Source organism: Camelus dromedarius, chromosome 5 (genome assembly GCF_036321535.1).
Source record: "Camelus dromedarius isolate mCamDro1 chromosome 5, mCamDro1.pat, whole genome shotgun sequence".
NCBI classification, from domain to species: Eukaryota; Metazoa; Chordata; class Mammalia; order Artiodactyla; family Camelidae; genus Camelus; species Camelus dromedarius.
The window spans coordinates 61,027,266-61,033,350 of record NC_087440.1 but is presented as its reverse complement, the minus strand read 5'-3'; positions in this window follow the sequence as shown (position 1 = coordinate 61,033,350).

The following is a 6,085-nucleotide window of genomic DNA, read 5'->3' as shown; positions in this document are numbered from 1 at the left end:
TGTTATCCATTAATTCCTTGGGCTATTTGTTCATTGTAGATTTGTATTTATTCCAAGAAGATTTTGAAGAAAAAAATGTTTATTACCACTCACATTAATTATGAATATTTTTTCATTCTTTCAAATTCCTCTTCATCTCCATTATGCTTTTTATGTGTATGCAGTTGATAGTTTGATGTAATCAAACTTGCTTACTTTGTTATTTATAATTTCCAATGCTTCAGAAATAACTTAAAAACCTATTTTTAAGAATTTTAAAATGTCAGTAGTATATTTGGAATTTATTGTGGTATATGGTGTAAACTGTGGGTGGCAATTAAAATCTTTAATTCTACACTAAGATTTTCTCAACAGTATTGAATAATTAACAAATCAAATTTACTTTGTGGCTTGCATGTTCCAGGCACTGAATAAGAGCTAAAGAAATATGCAGAAGACTGGATCTCTGACTTCAAAGAGTTCATAGTATAGTGAGGGAGACAGGTGGGTAAAACCAGAAGCATCTGTGATATAATTTCACTAGGTTTCTCTTTCTCTGCTTCCTAGGTGATCCCTCGAGTATGCAAGAATCCTTCCATATTGTGTCCACTTGCCCGCCAAAGTCTAGGGAATGTCTCTTTGCTAATTAAGGCCCCATCTCTCCAGCCATTTCTTCTCTATTGCCTTGTTACCTCCCTAGGATTCTTCCCAGTAGAAGGGGCAGAGCTTTGTCTTGACTCCCATAACCTTATTGGAGTTTTTGTTATTTTCCTTGGAAATCCAGGGCTCTGCCCACTTTTCAGCAGAGACAGGATGTTCTTACTCTTTGCTTGCATTCCTGCTTGTCTCCCTTCCTTTAACACAGGGAAGGTTTTTCCCATCTAGGCTGGAAGTGGGAGCATCTGAGATAGCTGGTTCTTATTTGTAATTTCCCAAACCTGTTGGGAAGTAGTATAGTGCAGTGGTTAAACAGAATAGTTAAGGATTTGGGCTCTGAAGACAGAATACCTCAGTACATAATCCTGGCTACATTACATACTAGTTTTGTGACCTTGTGTGAATTACTTAACTTCTCTATGCCTCAGTTTCATTTTTGGTTGAATGGGAATTATTTTAAACACCTATAGTGCCTGGCACATAAATGCTCAATAAATATTTGTTGAATTGAATGAAATTCAGTTTTATTCTATTAAAATTGAATGAGATTAAATGAGCAAATGCATGTTAAGTACTTAGAACAGTATCTAGAACCCAGTAAGGAATATACATAGCCCTTATTATAAGATTTTTCTTACTGAATTTCTATTCCAATGCCTAGGCTTTTGAAATTCAAAAGCCAGGAAGAGGTGAGCTGTGGTGAGGAGAAATGGTGCAATGACAGCAAGAGAGTGACAGTAAATATGGGAATTGAGGGGGAGCAGTTATTCATGTTTCAAAAATATAATCTCTTCATATGCAGGGCCCTCTTATTTTATTTCTCCTATTCTGTTCTTTGTTTCTCCACAGTGATTCAGTGTATAATTAACATTTTATCAGTTTTAGACGTGCAACATAGTGATTTTATATTTGTATATATTGTGAAATGATCACCACAATAAGTCTAGTTAACATCTGTCACCATACATAGTTACAAAAAATTTTTTTGTGATTAATCTCCAAAACATCTTACACATCTACAACATACAGATTCTTTCTCCTAAAATACCATGTTACTTTTTACTCAAAACATGTCTTTCATTGCCTACAGATTAAGCCCAAACTCCTTAATGATGAGTCCCTGTGTTGCCAGTTCTGCCTCCCGTTTGTCTCCAAGTCTGAATTACTCATTTTTTGTTACATATCTTAAGCTTTCCTCTTCTTAGGATTTCCCCTTTTTCTACTTCTCTCACCTAAAAAGCCTCCCTTCTTCTTCCCACTGAGAGTACCCATTAAGGGGGAAAATAGAGGCTGAAATTCAGCCCACGGTCATCTCACCAATTGATGTCCTTACCTTGGTCCTGTGACTCTCCAAAGAAGACTTCTTAATTCTCACAGAGATGCCAAAGTAGCCAGTGGCAGCGCTGGTGAGAAGATACCTAGGGTTTCAACTGTATTTCTAATCTTTTCTTTGCAACAGTGAGGCAAATACTGCAGTAGAAAAAGCATATGGTAGCACTAAGAAGACACAGGAAGGGCTCTTTACTAAGTCTTGGAGAGTCAAAGAAAGCCTTTGGAAGAAATGATATCTAATCTCTGATCTGAAGGAATATGCCTGCTGATATAGGACATAGGGGAAGGAAGAGAAAGCATGATAAGTACAGGGAATAAAAAGGAGTGTAGGAAGCAAGGAAGTATGAGGATGTGGGTTGCAGTGAGGAATGGTGGAAGTGAAGACTGAATGGGTAAGCGAGATAGAGAAGGATAGAAAAAGGCGAGCTAAGGCCTTTGGACCTGAGGACAAAAAGGAACTTAGAAGGGAGACATAAATAGATTTATGCTTTCAGAGCTTTAGCTAGTGCAGGGTGAAGAATGAACTGGGTGGAGCTTGGAGGTGGAGATGGAGAGGAGTATGACAGGGAAATACAGTAAGCAGGGAGATGAGTTTAGAGGAGTTTTGCAGTAATCTGAGTGGCTAAGATTAGATTCTGCACTGTTTGTTACTGTATCATAATGTGGTCTGTCCTGACTTACAGATTATGAACATGCTTTAGGTACAGGAAATTAGGGCAACAATAATTGTCAACGCTGACTGCACAGTAGGGGCTCTGACCTGGAGCAGTGCCAACAGTGATATTAGCAAGTGGGTTCTTTTAAGAGATATCTAGGTGATAGGATGAGCGGGACTGGATGGCAGGGGTAGGGATAGAGAAGCGTTGAAGTTATTGACTTGACAACCGGGTGGACGGAGGTGGCACACATTGGAGGGAGAGGATGCTTGGGCAGGCTGCAAAATGATAACGTTTGTTTTGGATATGTTGAATTTGGGATCCCCATGCAATTGCCATGTAAAGAGAACCAGTCAGCACATAGGTAGGCATGTTGAGAGTTACAGGAAAGAGATCTGTATTTTGGAACCCAGAAATGTGTGGATTTCTGTATGTTTGTATCTCCCTTATCAGGATTAGGGACAGCAATCCCTGTTATCAAACACATTAATATCTATACAGCAAGACATGTCAATATTCACAGCAGGTGGAATAAAGAAAGAGTACAAATAGCTTCATGACAATTCAGGTCAGACTTCTCATGACAAATTTATGAAAAAAAAAGTCTAGGACTTCAGAGTTTTCACTTTCAGAAATGTGGATGTAAGACCGCCCACCTGTACTAGCTCATTTAATTCTTACATCAACTGAATGAGGCAAGGACTATTACTATTCTCTTTTTACTAATAAACAAACTCAGGCACAAATAGGTTAATTAAAATGCTGAGGTTCCACAGTTAGTTTTCACAACCAGGCCATCTAAGGCCAGAGAATGTTTCAAGCAGACAGGAGTCAGAATGGGGTCAACTGTCATAGGCAGGTAAAGTTAAATTAAGAAAGAAATTGCCTCACTGGGTTTGGCAATTAGAAAGTGGACTTTGGGAAGGCAGTTTCAGGGAAGTAGTGGGGTGGAGACCAATCAGTGGTGGGTTAAGGAGTAGATAGGAGACAAGGAAGTGGAGACTCCTACAGACAACTCCTCTGAGACATTGACACGCAGGGATGGGAGACATGGAGCAAAGGCTGGACAGAATGGCAAGTTAAGACAGCATTCTTGAAGCATATTATATGTTGAAGAGAGAGGAACGAGGGGACAGTCAGTAAAGTGAAGTCCCTCCAGAGGCACAGGTGGAGAGATCCAGACTGCTGGTAGAGAGATGATGAGGGAATTGCTTCCTAGAATTGAAAGAAGGAAAGGAAGAGAGAGCTAAGGTGGGAAGTCTAAAGATTGACAACATAACCTGTTCTCTGTGAGTCACCTTCTGAGACCGAGAGGTGAGACAGTGACATCTGAGGTGGGAAAAGAGAGGAGAAGCTTTGAGAAAGCTATTGTTGAGAATAGACAGGATGATTGACTAGGAATATGTGGAAGGATGGGGCTCCACTGGGAGGGAGGTTGATTATGGAGACCTTGAATTTATGGTGCATCAGTCTTGGAGATTTTGTGATTCTCTCCTGAGATGCTCAGCAGTTACAAGTATGGAGAAACTCACAGTTGGATGTATTAGGGTTGAGTCTTTGCTGGGTGGGTGTAACCATAGGTCTGATCCTTGGGAGTTGAAGTTCTTGGCACAATATCTAAAATCCCAGAGATTCCCATAGAGTGAAGCATTGCTCTAGGACAATGGTTCTTAACTTTGATGCACACTGAAATCACCTGGGGAAGTTTAAAAACTGCTGATGTTTGAGTCTGATGCCCAGAAATTCTGATGTACCTGATCTGGGGGTCATGGCTTGGACATTGGGATTTTTATAAACTCCCCAGGTGATTCTAGTGTGCAGCCAGGGAATTTGTTGTTCCCCTGATTTCTTATACCTAAAGCAAGTTCATAGTCTGTATCAGTCAGAATAGACTAGGGTATGATACAGTGACAAACAGTGCCAGAATCTCAGTGTTTTAACACAACAAAAGTTTTTCCCTGCTTGTTCAATGTCTGCCACAGGTCTAGGTAATTCTTGTAGCTCTTATTGTGTTGCTCAGCATTCCACAGTCACTGAGACAGAGGAAGAGGAGCATCAAGAACTGAGTCCTGGCTCTTCTCTGCTTTCATAGGAAAGTAATACATATCCCCTCCGTTCACATTTCATTGACCAGAACTAGTTTATGGCTAAATTCAAGGAAGTGGAGAAGGCAACTGGTTATTGGTGAACCTTAGTAGTGACTGCTGCCTAGAACTTCTACTGTAAATGAAAGTAGAAGGGGGTGAAAAGGCTTATTTACTTTATAAACCCTTATATGATGCTTGTTATATGCCAGACATTATTTTAAGAGCTTTCAAATAGGATCTCATTTAGTCCTCACAAATGCCCTATTATATAGGTCATTTTAATCCCCATTTTACAGCAGGGGAAATTGAGGCTAAATAACTTGCCCTAGGTCATATGTCACATAGCTAGTAAGTGGCAGAAGCAAGATTAAATTCCAGGCAGTCTGGGCCCAGAGTCCAAGCACTGAACTTATATACAATACAACCTCTCTATTCTGCTTCCTCTTAACTTAGATTCTGGGGGGAGAGGGAGAAGGAGGAAAGAAGATTATAAATGCAAGTGTGGGACTCTGTGCATGCAAAGGGATCAAATAATAATTTGGAAATTTCACTGCTAGAGCAGGGGTAGGGCTCTGGGAAGGCAGAGAGTAAGACTTAGAAAATGGATTGGGAAGAAGGAAATGTTTGGACTGATAGTGCTGCTAATGACACCAACCCTGCAGACCAGGATGGAGACCAACTTCTGGCTTTTTTCTTTCTGCCTTCCTCCCATTCCTCCATCAGAGCCACCCATTTAGCATCTGCAAATTGCACCTTAGACCTCTGCTGAGGTTGGCTCAGAAACAGAGGGAAGGAATGGAGAGAAAAATCATCCCTCTAGAGAGTAGTGGGTGGGCCATTTTTGCATAAGAGATCAAACATTGTCAGACTGGACCTATTTCTTGTGCATTTCTGAGGCTTTACATATAATGACAGCTACTATCAAATAAACTATATTTTAAATCCTCAAAGGAGAATGTGCTTGATAAAAGAATCCTTCAGCAAACCAGTAGTAATTAACAAGTCATCGCTTCCTAGTATATCAGTTTTCTAAGTCTTCATTCTTGTATTGGTTGCTGATAAACTGGAACACGCCTGCAGCTCCGCTAGCTTTCCTTCATTTTATAGCTGCGACTTGGGAGTCAGCGAACACCTCTGGGTAGAGGAACTCTTGGTTCTTACAGACAACGCCTCTCTGATTACAATATCCTAAGACAGAAGAAATAGACAAATGATTCTGCTTTAAAACAGAATCTTTGCAATGAAACAAACAAAAAGAAGCCCTTTGTGTGACATTGAAGCTTTTTGATTCCTGTCTCTCTCACCTGTACATGCTGTGGCTTGGTTACAACATATGGACTCTGGCTGCAAAACACTTTAAAAATGCTGTATTGG